The sequence below is a fragment of the Dipodomys ordii genome, unplaced genomic scaffold (assembly GCF_000151885.1).
Source record: "Dipodomys ordii isolate 6190 unplaced genomic scaffold, Dord_2.0 Scaffold50, whole genome shotgun sequence".
NCBI classification, from domain to species: Eukaryota; Metazoa; Chordata; class Mammalia; order Rodentia; family Heteromyidae; genus Dipodomys; species Dipodomys ordii.
The window spans coordinates 7441861-7462008 of record NW_012267266.1 but is presented as its reverse complement, the minus strand read 5'-3'; the positions used below and the strand labels follow the sequence as shown (position 1 = coordinate 7462008).

At 34.6% G+C, this 20148-nt stretch overlaps 1 protein-coding gene across 1 annotated transcript in view; it reads right to left on the bottom strand.

The window, feature by feature from the left end:
- Positions 1-20148, bottom strand: part of Tmem232 (transmembrane protein 232) — a 205411-nt gene that overhangs the window by 87464 nt on the left and 97799 nt on the right. The gene's annotated exons all lie outside the window — the stretch shown is intronic.

Genomic DNA, 20148 nt, shown 5'->3' with positions numbered 1-20148 from the left:
TTAAAAAGTGTAGGCACAAAATAATATGCTGCTTTCTGCTTATTGTTTATCAAAATCTTGCCAAAATAAAAATTAAGTTTGCATTCCAAAAAAAGTATTTAACTAAATGTACTAAATTACAAAACAAAAGGATAAGCAGTGAGCATTCCAGTTCCTTTATATGCTTTTTTCCTTTCTATCCTCCTGAGAAGCCTGGGAACATTGTATAGCTTTTTAAATTATTAATGATTAAACAGCTAAGGCTCAGAGAAGTTAAGTAACTTATAGTAAGAGAAAATAGTAAGAACTGTAAGATAAACATATTTTATATTATTTGAAGAAGTTAGAATTATAAATAGTTATCAAATGGTTATACTCATTTTGCTATTAATTATTGTTGCTAATCACTTATACTACCTAATTTGCAAGTTAAAATTCCATGGATGAATATATGCAATAGAGAAAATAGTACATTTAATGTTTTGTATTATCTAGGGTTGTAGGTATTACTAGTTTTTTTTCACTTTGGTTCTTATGCTACATTTAGTATTTTACCTCAAACAGGATGGTATAGACACAAAAACTGAGTGCTGATTGCTCATACCTGCAATTGTACTTACTCTGGAGGTTGAGATATGTAGGATCATAATTTGAAACCAGCCAGAACAGAAAAGTCCATAAGATCCTGCACAACTCAAATGTAAGGTCCTGAGTTCAAATTGTAATACTAGCAAAAACAGGACAAAAAGACCATAGGAATAAAATAGAGATTCCAGAAGTAAACACATTCATCTACAGAAAGCTGATTTGTGACAATACTAAATATATACATTGAGGAAAGTATAGGCTCTTCCAAAATGGGTACTAAAAAACTAAATATCCAAATGCAGAAGACTGAAATTTGAGTCATCCTGTATATAAGAAAATTCAGTGTATTAAAGATCTAAATGAGATACCTAAAACTATGAAACTGCTAGAAAAAAAGGAGAAACACTTTAAGACTATTGCTATAGAAAATATTTTTTTATATAACACCAAAATCACAAATTGAACTTAACACTCTAAATGCAGGGAAAGCAATTAAAAAAGAGAAGAGAAAAAACACAGAATGAAAGAAAATATCTGCAAGCTATTCACCTCATAGAGAATTAATATCCAGAAATACATAAAAAAAAGAAAATTCTTAACAAAACTAATTAACCTAATTAGAATGGAAAAGATGCTTCTTAAAAGAAGAAATATAAGGGCTGGGAAGGTGGCTCAGTGGTAGAGCGCTTGCCTTGCATGCATGAGGCCCTGGGTTTGATTTCCCAGCACCACATAAGCAAAAAGAAAAAAAGCCAAAAGTGGCGCTGTGGCTCAAGTGGTAGAGCGCTAGCCTTGAGCTGAAGAGCTGAGGGACAGCACCCAGGCCCAGAGTTCAAGCCCCACGACCAGACCCCCCCAAAAAAAAGAAGAAGAAGAAGAAATATAAATGGATAACATGTATATGAAAACATACTTAATGTAATGACCCATTAAGGAGATACAAAGCAAAACCAAAATGAAATATCTCAGACCAGTCAGAATGGCTGTACCAAAAAGAAAAAAAAATTCTTCTAGACAGCAACTTATTATCTACAACTAAAGGTCCTAAGAGTTTCTCACTAGGTGAAGTTTCTTCTAATCAGAATTTGCCAAAGTTCCCACATTTCCATCCTTTTCTAAGTACTCCTGACTCTGAGATGTTGGCATTCCCGCTGTTCTCAACACAGTTGATACCTGACCTTAGGTACCTGGGCACTGTGTCACACACCTCTGATCCCAGCACTCCAGAGGCTAGGGCTGAGTTTGAGACCAGCCTTTTCTACCAAGAGAGTTGTCAATGAGCCATGAACATTTATTTCTCCACTGAGAAGTGTTTCCCACTTAAAAGGAAGGCAAAGCAGCGGCCAAATAGTGTCATTTTCCTGAAAACACAACCCCAGGGAATGTACAAATGTTTCCCAAGGCTCTGACATCCCATCAGTGAGATGATGAGAAATGGAAACTGTACTGCATTTTGGTCACCATTGGTTTCTATGTCTCTTCAATAAGCTTATGCCTTTACCTGTCTCATGAGACAATACAGGTTTACTTTTCACACCCTACCATCACCATCACTTAGTAAATATTACTCCACCCCCTTGTTCTACTACCCCAAAGCTAAGCTGTCTTTTAAAAGCAGTTCAGGATGAAGGCATGAAACTTATGTATTGCCACCCTGTCTATTACAGCTATGCAAAATCTGCCTAAATAACAATAGCTCAGTGTTGTTGGTTTTCCTGGGCTTACGTATAGACAAATGAAATCTTCTAATAAAGTTTGTGCAAACTAAGCATGATTAAAGATGAAGCTTTAAGGTAGTGTTGTACACATAGTTTTATATATATATATATATATATATAAATGTAAATTACTAGTTACTTTTAGAGATTTGAGATGTAAGCTTAGAAAATGTACTTGTAAGAAATTTAGAAGTTTCTTGTATATATTTTATTGTAAAAATACCATACAGAGGGGTTACAGTTACATGAGTAAGGTAATGAGTACATTTCCTACCAAGCATTGTTACCTCCTCCTTTGTTTTTCCCCTACATCCCTTCCCTCCCCACCTCCCCAACTCCTTCCTCCCTGCCTGGGAAGTTGTAAAGTTCGATTTCAGCATAGTATCTTGTACATCTCATTGTTTCAATGAGTCAACCTGTATCCTTATTTAAGCATTTTATCATTTCCTTTCCCCTTTCCAAATTAGAAAAATATATATACAAGATGCAGGGCACCGGAATCAAATACAGTAGACAGGGGTTATACCATGGGGGAAGAACACACAAAAGAAACAAAAAAAATCACATGGTACATTATAAATACATTAAAAACAACAGCATGAAAGATCAAACCACTTGTGTCCCTATCTTGGGATTCATTTTGAAAGTTGGTTTTAGAAAATTTTGTCTATAGAATTCTTTTTTTTTTTTGTCGGTCGTGGGGCTTGAACTCTGAGCTTGGGCGCTGTCCCTCAGATCTTCAGCTCAAGGCTAGCACTCTACCACTTGAGCCACAGCACCACTTCCAATATTTATAAGATGATTTCTTTGTTGCTTTGTATGTCCCTCCCCCACAGTATAACCGCTGTTTTCACTGTATTTGATGTTGGTATAATTTGTGGAGGGGAAGGGAAAAAACAAATTGTTTAAATAGGGATACAGTTGGACCCATTGCAGCAATGAGATGTACAAGATGTTATGTAGAAAAACGAACTTTAGAACTTTGGCGGGGGAGGGGGAGGTTATGGGAAGGGATGGGAAGGAGAAACAAAGGAGGAGCCAACAACACTTGATAAGAAGTGTACTCATTATCTTGCCCTTGTAATTGTAACCCCTCTGTATGGTATTTTAACAATAAAAAATAAAAATAAATAAAATTTTTTAAAAAAAGAAAATTTTGTCTTCAGACTTCTAAATTCTCACCCTTAAGAGAAAATGCAAAAGCTTTGAGGTAGAAGCATCATAAACCTTGTGTCTGGCAGACTTAAAGCAAAAGAAAAGTTCACATACAGACTTAGAATGATCAATTTACTTTAAAATGCACTAAAAAAGTTACTCACCACCTCAATCGTGTTTATTGTAGCTTTATTTACTATAGCCAAGATATAGAATCAGCCCAAATGTCCTTCAATGGATGAATGGGTCAAGAAAATGTGCTATATATGCACAATGGAATTCTACTCATCCATCTGAAAGAATGCCATTGAACTATTCATAAGGAAATGAAGGACATGAAGAGGATTACGTTGTGAAGTAAGTCAGCCCCAAAGCAGCACAGGTTTCATGGTTTCAGTCAGTGTGAACTAGAATGTGCCTATAAATCTAGACATAAGCACACTGGGTGGTACCCAAGTGGTTATAAATGAATTAACTGAAGTATAATAGAATCCGTGGAGAACACAAATAGCAAAATATTTTAGTTTTGGGTCCAGTCGTGGGGCCTGAACTCGGGGCCTGGGCACTGTCCCTCAGCTCTTCAGCTCAAGGCTAGCGCTCTAACCACTTGAGCCACATAGCCACTTCTGGCTTTTTTTTTTCTTTTTGCTTATGTGGTGCTGAGGAATTGAACCCAGGGCCTCAGGCATGCAAGGTAAGCGCTCTACCACTGAGCCACCTTCCCAGCCAATAGCAAAATATTTTAGAAATACTAAGTCAAAGCCCAACAAAATGAACACTAGGAAATGACCAATAAGGGAAAGGATAGATGGACATTGTATGGGCAGGAGATGTTGAAGGGATGACATAGATCAAGTTGCACTGTGTACATAAGTTGCTCTGTTAAATGGCAAAAATTCAATATATAACCTAAAAATTAAGAAAAGTGAGGGAAGGAGTGGGGCGGGAAGGGTGGGTAAGAATGTTAAAAGGGGGACACTGATCAAGAAGCACAATATTCATAACCTGCACTGTTGAATGGCAACTCCTTTATACAACTGATTAAAGAAAATAAATATAAATAAAGAAATAAAATATATCTTAAAATGTTAAACCTGTAAGTTATTCAAGAGAGCAATTATATTTTTTGTTTTGTTTTATGTTTTTACAAGGCTTGAATTTGGGGTCAGCGTGCCATCCCTTAACTGTATTTGCTCAAGACTAATGCTCTACCACTTGAGCCACAGTACCACTCTGGCTTTTGGTTTTTAATTGGAAAAAGGAATCTCACAGACTCTCTTGCTTAAGTTTACTTCAAACAGCAATCCTTACATCTCAGCCTCCTGAGTAGAATTATAGTCAGTGAGCTGCTGGGTGCCTGGCCTAAACTATATTTTTATAAAGATGTATACTATTCCTTTTTAAAATGATTTATTTAATCTTTGAGTTCAAAACACAGTTTGTTCTTTGAAAATAGTTTATAGGCTAAATTCATCAGGAAAGTATTTTTGTAAAAATTATAGATCATAAAATATACAGGCGATTGATTCATCAATAAGGAAGGTCCCAATTTCCTCTATGCTACTGAATTTTCACACTGAAATGAGAAGGCATTTGAGTGCAATAAAGAAATATATTGCTGTAAGTGTCCTGTCTTCCGGCTGTTTTACCTGTGCTTCATCTTCTACAGGAATCTGACATGTAGCCTTTTTGATGTCTTTCACATTTTTTACTTATTGAAACACAATCTGGAAATTTCTAAGCATACAAGATGAGGAACTGGTGATGTGACCATGTGAATAAAGGATGCTAAGAGATGAAAAATCTGAATGATCTGGGGCATTAAACTATCTCATTGAACTTACATCAGTAGGGCTTCAGCATGCTATGCTGCTCCATTCATTTTACTTTGGGATCTAGAAGGGGAAAGAGGTGAAGAGCTAACAAAAAGAGCTACCTGTGGTATGGTTGACTAAATAACCACTAAAGAAAGAGCTACCTATGAGATTATTGACTCAATAACCAAACAAATGGAAAAATTAAACTTTCTTGTAGTTAACATTTATTGAGCCAGAGACACATTTCACTACATAATTTAGATGTAAATTTACCTTTCAACAATCCATAAGACAACTCCAAATGGATCAAAGACCTCGAAGTCAAAGCAGACACTCTTAAAACATTACAGGATGGAATAGGAGAAACCCTAGATATCCTTGGCTCAGGCCAAAATTTTCTGAATAGAGACCCGGAAACACAACAAATCAAAGAAAGGTTGGACAAATGGGATTGCATGAAGTTGCAGAGCTTCTGCATGGCAAAGGACATAGCTAGCAAGATCAATAGAAAGCCCACTGATTGGGAGAAGATCTTCACTAGCAATACAACAGACAAGGGTCTCATATCTAAAATATACTTGGAACTCAAAAAATTAAATCCCCCAACAACAAATCCTCAAAGAAACAACTGCCCAATAAATAAGTGGGCTAAAGACTTAAAGAGAAACTTCTCTGAAGAAGAAAGAAGGATGGCCAATAGACACATGAAGAAATGCTCAACATCCCTAGCCATAAAGGAAATGCAAATCAAAACAACATTGAGATATCACCTCACTCCAGTTAGAATGGCAAAAATCAAGAACTCTAACAACAACAGATGCTGGAGGGGATGTGGACAGAAGGGAACCTTACTTCATTGTTGGTGGGAATGTAAACTTGTTCAACCACTTTGGAAAGCAGTATGGAGGTTCCTCAAAAGACTTCACATAGAGCTCCCCTATGACCCAGCAATCCCACTTTTGGGCATTTACCCAAATGTTTACAAACAAGACCACACTAAAGCTACCAGCACAACTATGTTTATTGCAGCATTATTTACCATAGCTAAGATCTGGAACCAGCCCAGATGCCCCTCAGTAGATGAATGGATCAAGAAAATGTGGTATATATACACAATGGAATTCTATGCCTCCATCAGAAAGAATGACATTGCCCCATTTGTTAGGAAATGGAAAAACTTGGAAAAAATTATATTAGGTGAAGTAAGCCAGGCCCAAAGAAACATAGGTCCCATGGTTTCTCTTATTTGCAATATCTAGTATACGTATGAGTCAAGCGGAAAAGGTCAGATAATGTGATGTTAGGAAAATGAACCCTTAGATATGTATTTTAATGTTTTTTCTTTCATGCATTTGTTTCTAACGCATTTATAAGATTATTTCTTTGTTGCTTTGTATGTCCCTCCCCCACAGTATAACCCCTGCTTTCACTATATTTGATGTCAGTATAACTTGTAGAGGAGATGGAGAAAAACAAGTCGTTTAAGGATACAGGTGGACCTGTTGCAACAATGAGAAGTACAAGTTGTCATGTCAAAAATGAGCTTTACAACGTTGGTGCGGGAGGGGGGGGAATGGAGGGGGTGGGGGGGGAGGATTGGGGGGAAGGCTGGGAAGGGATGTGAAGGGTAAACAAAGGAGGAGGCTGCAATGCTTGATAAGAAATGTACGCATTATCCTGCCCATGTAATTGTAACCCTTTGTACAGTGTGTTCACAAAAAAAAAATAAAATAAAAAAAAGAAAGCAGGTATATACCATACTCTAACCTATAGCAGAGACTGTTCAGTTAGGTCTGATCTAGCCTTTGTCTTGAAGTCCCCAAATCATGGCTCTATTCTGCTCACCTCTATCATAGACAGTAGCTGGTCCTTGTCAGTCTCACTAGTGAGCTGCTAGGATCATCCAGGGGATGATTTTCACAGACTACAATATGAGTGGTGCATAGTAACCGGCTGCCCCATGGAGCTGGGTAACATTGAGGTATTCCTGCTTTTATAATGGGATTTTCAGCCTGTTGTACTGCTGAAGCTTCTCATTTGCAGCAGAAACACACTAAATTTAATTGCCAGAGCCTGTAATGAGCTGGAAAAAATGGATAAGCAGATACATTTTTTTCAAAGGCTAGTGATGAATGATTGTCATTTACTTAATGAACTGTAGCTCTGATTAGAAGCTTAATTTACTAATCTTTAAAAATCTGTAGGACTTTTGTGGTCTTAACCTCATTCTATCTCTTTCTCAATCTTCTTTGCAAATGTTTTTCCTCTCTCCATATTTCTCTATGTGTGATGTCATTCTCAACGTGTTCTTCCTCTGTCTTCAATCTTTTCCCTTTCCTTTGGATCTCTTTCATCTTACTCTCTTCTTTCCCTCATTCTCTTCCTTGCTTGTCTTCCTTCTCATCTCTTTTCCTTCAGGTAATGCTAAGGTTTGAACAATGGCCCTTGCACATTCCAGGCAAATGCTCTAACACTGAGACACATGCCCCGACCTGGACTTGTATTTCCGTATCTGTATACATTTTCCCTACAACATCCCCTGTATATCTCCTTTATCTCGCTCTCCATTTTACTCTCTGTTTTCCAGCAGGCACTATTCCTTTCTATCTGCTTCCTTAACATCTATTTGCCCTTTTTTCTGCTCCTTCTTTAACCAGCTTTTAATATCTACCTTCTGTATTTCCAATATCTTTCTTACTACCTATTCCTTACTACTCAAATGTAGTTTGTCCTCTTTGTGACTCCAGAATAACTGTCTTTCATTGCTGCATTTGGAATACAAAAGCTATACTTAGGGATCCTAAAATAAATCCCAATACCTATGACATTTGAAGTTGCCATTATCAGTATACATTGTGCTAGGATCTGACAGAAATGCAACAGATATGCTGAAATATTTTGCATTCTCATTCATTTTAAATGTACATATATTAAATTGTACATAGTAATAGGGTTCATAATAAAATTTTCATATATGCATATAATGCACTTTGATTATATCAATAACTTCTCTTACTCTTTCATATTATTCTTGCCCCTCTTCCTTTTCTCTTTCTACCACACTGAAAGGCTGGCCTTTCATTTTGTTCTATTTTCCTTTGTTTATGTGTTTTCCACAAACAAGAGAAAACAGGCAGGGCTGGGAAGGTGGCTCAGTGGTAGAGCACTTGCCTTGCATGTTCGAGGCCCTGGGTTTGATTCCTCAGCACCACATAAGCAAAAAGAAAAAAAGCCGGAAGTGGCACTGTGGCTCAAGTGGTAGAGCACTAGCCTTGAGCTGAAGAGCTGAGGGACAGCGCCCAGACACAGAGTTCAGGCCCCACGACCGGACCCAAAAAAAAAAGAAAACAGGCACTACTTTTCTTTCTGAGACATATATATGTATATATGTGTATATATATTTGAATGTAAAATATACATATATATAATAGTATATTTTTCTGCACGTTAGACTATAATGTCCAGACTGTTTGGTCCTTAAACCAAAACCTACATATCTTTTTGTTTACTTTCTTATCCTTGGAAAATGTTTACACTCTTGCAAACACTCTAAAGTATTTTCTGCTAACCATTTGTATAGATAAAAGTAAAGTCTTCCTGATGACCACTATTGCCCAGCTGCTACACTGTAGTAGCATGCATCTCCTACAGCAATGCACCTATGATTTTAGAACTTAAATAATCATTTCCAAATTTCCCATGGCAGAAAACCTTCTAAGGCATTTAACACATTTTTTTCAAGAAATTTTTTCAAGAAAATAAACAAAAAGGAAGATAATTGGAAAAATAATATCAAATAGGCAAAATACTTGATAAATCAAGGAAATAAAAGGCAAATACACAAAGAACTGGTTAAAGGAGAAATAGCCACAGAGATAGAGTAAATTATAGGAATAAGATGACTTTGTTCAATTAGGGTCAAATAAATTCTAAAAATTAAATAGGTAATACGCAAAGAAAATATGATTCGCCAAAATTGACTTCAAAAGAAAGGGAAAGCTCTAAAAGGACTTATTATCAGGACTAATACTCCAGTTACTTTTATGACTTCAAACAATTAGGACTAAAACTACCTAAATATATGTGTTCTAAATCAATCAAAATCATGTTTGCTTAAACTATAAAAAATAAAAAAAAATTGCCAGAGTAACACTTTTGAAGAAGTATAAAGTACTGATGATTTAAGAGAGAAATATGCTACAGTTTAGGAAAAAAGGATCTTTTGGAATTAGAGAAAATATTCTCTTTTTATGTTTTTTATTGTAAAAATACTGTACAGAGGGGTTACAGTTATATGAGTAAGGTAATGATTACATTTCCTATTGAGTATTGTTACCTCATCCTTTGTTTTTCCCCTACCATCCCCACCTCCCTAACTCCTCCCTTCCCCCACCCAGAAGTTGTAAAGTTCGTTTTCAACATACCATCTTGTACATCTCATTGATACATGGGTCAACCTGTAAGAAAATATTCTTAAGCACTGAAATAGGTAACTTTTTAATAATAATTTGAAGCTACATATGATAAACATTAAAGTGAATGATCATAAAAAATTCTCACAAGATTATTGGTGCAAAAATGCTAGGTCTGTCATTAACAAGCATATCTAATAGCATAAGATTATTCAAGAATGAGAACAGTTTTTATCATGTGTCTGCTCAAGAACCCATCCCAAAATATAGTAACTAGAAAACAACTAATACTTAGTTTCCCAATTCTCTAGATCAGAAATTTTGGTAGGGTTCCTGGAGAACAGTTGGTTTATTCACATTGTGGTACTTGGCTGAATGCATTCACCCAGTATATCCAGTTGGCAATGAAGTTGGACTCAAATGTCCAACATGGCTTCCAAAATGTTGAAGGCCTCCTTGTTGTCTGCCCACAGGGATGGGACATTGATATCTTCCACATGGCTGTTCTCAGGATGTGATCTTCCATCCTCACTAAAATTCTCTTCTATCGAATACCATAAAACTAGCAATGTTGAACATTTTCAATTATGTATCATTTTTAGGTCTATGTCTATTCAACATTATCAGTCTATTTTTAAACTGGAGTTATTAGTTTTAGAGTTTTGGGTTGTTTCATTTTGGTTTTGCAATTGGGTAATTTTTAAAGATGAACTTTTTATTTTATTTAAGGTTTGGAAACACTTTCTCCCATTCTATGGAACAACATTTCACTCTTGATCATTTTCTTTGTGTTGTAAAAGCTCTTAAGTTTGTCACAGTCTCATATATTTTCATTTTTGATGTCTTTCAGTGGCATATCTAAGAAATAATTGTCAAGCCCAGAGTTATAAAGCTTTCCTCATATTATTTTCTAGGGCTAATATAGTTTGAATCCTACAATTAAAATTTTAATCCATTTGAGTTGATTTTATATTTAGTGTAGGATTAAGGTTAAATTTCATTCCTTGGATATTCAGTTTTCCAGCCTTATTTGTTCGTGTGTGTGTGTGTGTGTGTGTGTGTGTGTGTGTGTGGTGCTGGTCTTGGGGCTTGCACTCAGGGCCTGTCCCACAGCTTTTTGCTTAAGGCTAGCACTCTACCACTTAAGGCACAACTCCACATTCCGCTTTTTGGTGGTTAATTGGAGCCAGGTTTGAACTGTAATCCTCAGATTTGAGCCTACATCACCAGGATAATAGGCACATGGCTCCAGCTCTACTTATTTATGAGATTATTTCCCCAAGGGTATATTCTTGGCAGCCATAATAAAGTTTAGTTCACCATATGTGCATGGGTTTATTTCTGAGATCTATCTGTTCCATTAGTCTTTATGCCAATATTATACTGTTGTTGGTTACTATGCTTTTTACATATACCTTTAACCAGGAAATTTGATATGTATAGCTTGTCTGTTTAAAGATAGGTTTGCCTATTTATAATCTTTTGTGGTACTACATGAATTTTAGACTTTCTTTTTATTTCTGTAAATGTCACTGGAATTTTGATAGAAACCATAGTGAGTCTATTGATAATAATAATGTTTAGCAATAATAAGTCATAGTGCATGAATACAGGGAGAGACCTTATTCATTTTTCTCTCTTATTTCTTTCATCAGTGTTTAAGGGGTTTTAGTTTACAAGCTTTTGAATTCCTCTAGTTAAATTTATTACTGACTCTTTTAGTCTTTTAGTCACTTGTAAATATTATTGTTTTTCTAAATCTTCATTCAGATAGTTTGTTGTTAGTATATTTTTGTTGCTGTTAGTTGTTAGTAAATTAGTTGTTAGTAAATTTTTGTATGTTTAGCATCATGTAATTTTACTGAAATAATTCGCTATTTCTAAGAATTTTGATGGGATTTTTAGGGTCAACTATGTATAAGATCATATCATTTATGAACTGCTTAATTCTATCTTACTTCCTGATATTGATGTCTTTTATTTTTCTTATTATGTAATTACACTGGTTAGGACTTCTTTTTGTTGAAAAGAAGTAGAAATAGGATGTGTGTTCTGGCCCTTAGATGAAAAGCTTTCAGATTTTCGACATTGAGTATAATGCTAGCTATGGACTTTTCATAGATAGTCTTTATTATCTAAAGGAATATTCCTTTCATTACTAAATTTGTCAACAGTGTTTACCTGAAGTGGTGCTGAATTTTTCAAATATCATAAGTTTTAATCCTTTTTCTGTAATTATAATTCATATTTGTTAATTTTGCATACCTAGCCATCCTTGCATCCCAGGAAGAAAATCAACTTGGTCATGATATATTTTTCTTCCAATCTGCTGCTGGATTATGCTTCCTAACATCTCACTAAGTTTTCTTTTTTATCTGCATTTACTTGGATTATTGTTTTATGGTTGTCTTTTCTTGTGGTATCATCGTTTAGCTTTGCCTAGCACTGCAAGGTTGGTCTTATACAATGAATATGAAAGTATTTCTTCCTTTTCAATTTTTAAGTTTGAGAAACATTGGCATTATTCTCTTTAAGTATTTGGCAGAATAAACCGAAAAATAATCTTATTCAGTGCTTTTTACTGTTAGGAGGTTTTCGAATGTTGATTAATCCCCATACTAGTTCTAGGTTTGTAATTTTTCATGGTTTCATCTTGGTATGTTATGATTATCTGGAGATCAATCAATGTACTTTAGGTTATTCAATTGGTTGCATTGTTATTGCTCATAAATATTTATTAGAATACTTTATATTTCTTTACAACAATTGAAATGTCTTTACTTTCATTTCTGATCTTATTTTTTAGGTCGTCTGTCCTTTTAAAGATATTACACTAAAATCTTACCCATTTTATTTATATTTTTACAAAAACTCAGTTCAAATCGTTTAAATAGGGATACAGGTGGACCTATTGCAACAATGAGATGTACACGTTGTTATGTCGAAAACGAACTTTACAACTTTGGTGGGGGGGGAGGGAAGGGGAGCGGGGAGGATTGGGTGGTGGGGCAGGGAGAGGATGGGAAGGGATGGGAAGGGGAAACAAAGGAGGAGGCTACAATGCTTGATAAGAAATGTACTCATTATCTTGCCCATGTAATTGTAACCCCTCTGTACAGTATTTTCACAATAAAAAATACAAAAAAAAATTAAGAAAATAAACAAAAAACAAAAACTCATTAAACATTGACATTTTATATTATTTTTATTTTTATTTTTTAATTCTGCTAACTTTGGGTTTAATGTTTTCTTATTTTTCTATTTTCTTGAGGTGTAAATTTCTATTATTTATTTGAGATCTTCCTTTCTAATGCAGGCACTTATCAATAAATGTCTCTTTGAAAGTTGCATTCATAAGTTTTAGTATGCTGTACTTCATATTTGTTAGTGTCAGATGCTTTCTTATTTCCATTTTGATTTATGTTTTAACCGATGGTTATTCAGAACCATATGGTTATTCAGAAATATATGTTTTTACATTTTTTTATTTTGTTGTAAAGATGGCGTACCGAGGGGTTACAGTTACATGAGTAAGGCAATGAGTACATTGCTTGTTGATCATTGTTACCCCTTCCCTTCTTTGTTGTTGTCCCACTATCCCTTTCTCCCCTCCCCTTTTTCCCCCAAAACTACCCCCCCAGAAGTTTTAAAGTTCATTTCCAATATACTGTCCTGTGGGTATCCTTGTTTGCAATGGGTCATCCTGTGTCCTTGTTTTAGCCTTTTGTTATTCCCCTTTCCCTCCCCAGATTAGCCAAATGTATATACAAGATGCCGGGTACCAAAATCAATTACAGTGGCAACAGGGCATATGCCATTGTGGAAAGAACATACAAAGTAAACAACAAAAACAACAAATAAAATCAAATGGTACAAATAAAACAATATATTTTTCAAGTTACAAATATTTGCTAAATTTCCAGTTTTTCTTCTTTTCACTTCTGGTTTCATTGCATTGTGGTCAGAAAGAAACGGGATGATTTCAAATCTTGGATTTTTTAACACTTGTTTGTAATCTAATGTGACCTACTCAAAAGAAAATTTCATGACACTTGAAAAGAACACATATTCTGATGGTTTTAGGTGAACTCTATTTTTTTCTGTTAGGTCTATCAAATCTATGCAAACTCAAGGCTTCTGTATTGGTTCACTATATTACTATTCTATCCATTATTGAATGCTGGATATTGAACTTTTCTATTGTTATCATGTTGCCTTTCTTCATCATTTCAATTCCACCAATCTTTGCTTTACATAATTAGATGCTCTGTTATTGAGTACACATGTAATTGTTATAGTTTCCTAGTGGGCTGATCTTTATAGTATTACATAATGGCCTAGGTCTTTTGTGACAGATTTTTACTTACTGTCTATTTTACTTAAAACAAATATATATACTTTTTCATTCTTTGGGGTTATTGTTTCCATGGAATATCTTTTTCCATTCCTTCAACCATATTTAAATCTAAAATGATAGCCCAAAGTTTTGAAATAAAAATGCTCAATGAGCATGAGAAAATGATATCCTAAAGCCAAGTTAATGGTTTAATGGAAAATGCTAAATGCTTTCTGAGTAAAAAACAAAAAACACAAAGAAAAATGTGTATGTTCACTATTTACTGTCAATTTTTTTCAGCATACAGAGAAAATAAAATTTATAAGAGAAAGAAAACAAAAGTATATAAATCAAGAAAGGAAAAATATGTGTATCATAAAATTGTGAAACTAGAAAATAATTCAATAAGTCAAATTACCAAAGCCAAGTGAAATTACTAAGGCTCAAAAGTAATGTAAGAATGGACTAGCACACATAAGGAAGAAACCGAGAGAGGCCAAATTGGACAAAACATTATTAGCAACAATGCAGAAAGATCACCCAGCAATATACATATAGATGAAAGCATATACATGAAAGCAAATACTACTGAAAAAGAAAAGGGAAATTCTGAATCAATGAAAACTAAGTCCATATTGTTAGAGGTGCTAATCTTCAGTGTGATGGAAATGTTACCCACATGTTCTGAAGTTAATTGTAAAGTTTAAAGGAACATGAGCATATAAGTAAGTTGTAAGAATCAAGTAAGCTACCTTAAAGTTGATATGGACAAATGAGTGAGCAAAATAGCATGGGAAAATATGAAAAGAAATTAAAAATAGTAAAACAGCTCAATCTACCTGAAAATATATTTTAAAATAAATTAAAAATCACCTATTTAAATGCATCATAAAATTATAATCTGGGCCAATCTTGAGAATAAGTTAAAATAGGAAAACAGAATTGAAAATCCAATTTAAAAATGAATACATAGCCAGGCATCAGTGGCTCACATCTCTAATCCTAGATACTCAGAAGGCTGAAATCTGAAGATCATGCTTCAAAGCCAAACTGAGCAGCAAAGTCCATGAGCCTCTTATCTCCAATTAGCCTCTGGAAAACCAGAAGTAGTGCAATGGCTCAAAGTGCTAGAGCACTAGCCTCAAGCAAAAATGCTCAGGGACAGAACCCAGGACCTGAGTTCAAGCCCCATGACCAACAAAAAAATAAAATTAATTAATTAATTTTAAAAATAGACATAAACAAATGGAAATATAATAGTTGGTAAGAATCTTTAAATTCAGAACACATTTTGGAGATGGATAACTCAATAATTATTGATGATTTAATACTTCATTTGGATCTAGACCTCACATCAATCGTATACCAAAGAACATTTTTAATGAACCAGTGATTAAAATATACAAAGTAAGTCCTTAAAAATGTAAGAAAATATTGTGATAAGATTTTTGTTTTACAGTGAAAAGAATTTTTCTAAATCCATCCAATAGCAAAATACAAAAACTCCATAAACATGGAGCAAAATCATCATCTCTTTAGATAAGATTTTACAACAAAAATGCTATAAACGAAAGTAAAAGTAAAAGTAAGTAACAATGGAGAGATAGCTGTAGCTCTTGCTATCTATGAAGAAAAATGTACATTACAAGAGAAATGGTACCTGCAAAAAAAGTTTGATGAAAAACACAAAACTATAATAAAAAGTCCAAAAGAAATAGATTTAACTTCCAAAGAAATATAAAAAAGGTTCTTAATATATGAAATGTGTTCAAATGACTCATTTTTAAAAGAATGTTAAAGTACATTCAGAAGCTATATTTTCCAAGTCTTTCCATTTCCTTACACATCGGGTGGTATCATTCTTTCTAATGGAAGCATAGAATTCCATTGGATATATATACCACATTTTCTTGATCCATTTATCTACTGAGGGACATCTGGATTGGTTTCATGTCTTAGCTATGGTAAATAATGCTGCAATAAACATAGTTGTGCTGGTAGCTTTAGTATGGCCTTGTTTGTGGTCATAAGAAATATAGGGCCCATGGTTTCCCTTATTTGCAATACTTAGTATATACCTCTAGGATAATCTTAGCAGATAAACAAAATATCTCAATAGCTATGTACATATGACCATATAAGATGATGCTAAATGAATGAACTCCAAGACATGGACACAAGAGATTTTTCTTTGTTGTTGTTGTTTTTAATGTACTATATGATTTTTTGTTTCTTTTGTATGTTCTCCCCCCTATGATATATCCTCTGTTGTTTTTGGTACCATGGTATTGCATATATGTTTATTTGAATGAGGGAAGGGAATGGGAACAACAGAATGGTGAGACAAAGGACAAGGTGGGAACCAATGCAACAGTGATCTACACAAGACAATATGTTGGAAATAATCTGTATAAGTTGGAGGGGTTGAAAGAAAGGAAAATAGGAAAAATTGAGGGAAAGGGTAACAGGATTGATAAGAATTGTACTCATCATCTTACTGAAATCCCTCAGCACATCACCTTGACAATAAAAAATAAATTATCACTTAACAAAAAAAGAAGCTATATTTTCTGACTCAGATTGTTAAACCTTGCATTTTTGCAGATCTCTCATATGCCTTATTTCTACAATGCCTGAAAGGCAATTGAGAAATACTTCTACCTTTATTAAGCACTTTGGCCCCCAAAGCACATTTCTGAGAAATTATCCTGAAGATATTCTTCCTCAAATACAAATATAATATTATTTTTTGTGATCCTGTCTATAGTAGAAGACATTCAGAATAACCCAAATTCCATTAAATAAAAAACTGGATAAATAAATTATGGCACATCCATAGAAAAAAACTTTATATTGGCTTAAAAAGTAATAATAAGAACATTGCCTGTGTATTGGAACAAAAGATTTCTACAAATAAGGTTGAATTAAAAAATACATGGTATAAACTGTAGAAAACTAAAGCTAGATCCTTATATATTATCCTGTACCAGAATCAACTCAAAATTGATCAAAGACCTTCAAGTCAAAGCAGATACCCTGAAAAGTTTACAGGAAGGAATGGGAGAAACTCTAGAGCTCCTAGACACAGGCTGAAATTTTCTTAATAAAGTTCTAGGAACACAACCAATCAAAGAAAGTTTGGACAAATGGAATAGCATGAAACTGCAGAGCTTCTGCATGGCAAAAGACATAGCTAGCAAGATCAAAGCAAGCCCACAGATTGGAAGCTCTTCACTAGCCATACAACAGACAAGGGTCTCATATCTAAAATAAACTTAGAACTCAAAAACTTTAATCCCCCAACAGCAAATCCTCAAAGAAACAACTGCCCAATAAATAAGTGGGCTAAAGACTTAAAGAGACACTTCTTTGAAGAGGAAATAAGAATGACCAATAGAAACATGAAGAAATGCTCAATTTCTATAGCCATAAAAGAAATGCCAATAAAGACAACATTGAGATACCACCTCACCCCAGTTAGAATGGCTATAATCAAGAACTCTAATAACAACAGATGCTGGAGGGGATGTGGACAAAAGAGAATCCTACCACATTGATGGTGGGAGTGTAAACTTGTTCAACCACTTTGGACAGTAGTATGGAGGTTCCTCAAAAGACACCACATAGAGCTCCCCTATGACCCCGCAATCCCACTTTTGGGCATTTACCCAAATGTTTACAAACAAGACCACACTAAAGCTACCAGCACAACTATGTGTATTGCAGCACTATTCACCATAGCTAAGATATGGAATCAACCCAGATGCCTCTCAATAGATGAATGGAACAAGAAAATGTGTTATATATACATATATCTATATACACATATATACAAACACATATATACATACATATATATGTATATATGTGTATATAGATATATGTATATATAATGGAATTCTATGCCTCCACAAGAAAGAATGACATCATGACACTGCCCCATTTGTTAGGAAATGGAAAGACTTGGAAAAAATTATATTAAGTGAAGTAAGCCAGGCCCAAAGAAACAAAGGTCCCATGGTTTCCCTTATCTGAAATAACTAGTATAAGTCTAGGGCAAGCAGAAAAGGTCAAAAGCTATGCTCATGTGACCATATAAGATAAGATTTCTAATTGAAATGAACCCCAATATATGGACACAAGAGGTTTTATCTTTCTTGCTGTTGTTTTTAATGTACTTATAAGGCACTATGTGACTTTTTTGTCTCTTTTGTATGTTCTTTCCCCATGGTATAACCCCTGTTTTTACTGTATTTGGTTCCAGTACCATACATCATGTATATACATTTTTCTAATTTGGGGAGGGGAAGGGAAATAACAAAATGCTGAAATAAGGATACAGGCTGACCCATTGTAAGAATGAGATGTTCAAGACACTATGTTGAAAATGAACTTTACAACTTCGGGGTGTGGGAGGAAGGAGTTGGGAAGGTGGGGACAGAAGGGGATGTTAGGGAAAAATAAAGGAAGGGGTAACAATGCTCTATAGGAAATGTACTCATTACCTTACTCATGTAACTGTAACCCCTCTGAACAGTATCTTTTCAATAAAAAATATACATAACATAAAATGGTATATTAAAAATACACTTAACATAAAAATGGTGTCAAATAATATTTTTCCTTGTGAAAATTGAAATACTTTAAAATGTTTTTATTTTCTTATATATGCATTTTGTGAAACTTGAAAAGATACTGAGCAGTTATAATATCATTCCTTAGGACAGGAAGGAAAGGAGGCACAAGAAATGAAGTGTAGTAATAGATGGAAGCTCTCACTTCATACTCAGTATTGAATTCTACATCATTTGTCACGATAGAGATTCAGAGAGAGTATGCTACGAATTTTCTTAGACCAACAGAATGATATCTTAGAAGATTCTAAAAAAAGTCACACAACATACCATATTTTTCAAGTACAATTAGATAAGCACTGGTGGCTCACACCTTTTATCCTAGCCACTAAGAGGCTGAGATCTGAGGATCATGGTTCAAAGCCAGCCCCAGGAGCAAATGCTATCAGATATTTTTTTTGGGGGGTCCGGTCATGGGGCCTGAACTTTGGGCCTGGGCACTGTCCCTCAGCTCTTCAGCTCAAGGCTAGCACTCTATCACTTGAGCCACAGCGCCACTTCCGGCTTTTTTCTTTTTGTTTATGTGGTGCTGAGGAATTGAACCCAGGGCCTCATGCATGCAAGGCAAGCGCTCTACCACTGAGCCACCTTCCCAGCCCCTTCTATCAGATTTTTATCTTCAATTAACCACCAGAAAACCAGAAGTGGCACTTTGACTGAAAGAGGTAGAACACCGGCCTTGAGCAAAAGAGCTCATGGATAGCGCCCAGGCTCCAAGTTCAAGCCCCACAACTGACAAAAAGCAAACAAATAAACAATAAAATATAATGGTGATAGTTACAAGGAGTAAGCGATTTTTAATTTTAAAAAATTACATTTATTCACCTTACTTCTCATTTGTGGAGGTAACACAATGTATTTTAGAATATTCAGTACACATTAAAAGCCAATAATACTTTAGTCAATGAAAAAAACACAAATCACTTAAAATATATATTCAGTAATGGGAATAAAATGTATAATTTTCAATTTAAAATACATCATCATCATCAAATTAGGTCAAGTTTATGTACTGAATTTAGTTCCTCTAGGAATAAAAGACTCAGATTAAATGGTGAATAGATGCAAAGGCAAAGCAAATCAACTCCAATTTCTAAAACATTAACAAGATATAGCAAACACGATCAATAAGACAAATAAAGAATGGTAAAATCAAAGTATAGTTCAAGAACTACCAATCACAATATACCACAAAGTATCAAATCTATCACAAATGACTAGCTGAAAAAAAAAAGGAGAGCTGAATTTATGGTCATGTTTTTTATTACATACTCTATACTAATGGGTTAAAAGATACAAAAACTTCTGTGTTTGATTAAAGCTTTCCTGAATGTTCTAAAAATGGAAAGTAGAACCATCCTATGTAAATATTATGTAAAGTGATTCTTCATCTATGTTTTTAATACTTCAAAATAGTGTATCTCCAATCCTAGTTATTCAGAAGGTTGAAGTCTGGAGTACTAGTCCTGGCAGAAAAAATTAGGAGACAACATCTCCAAAAATAACCAG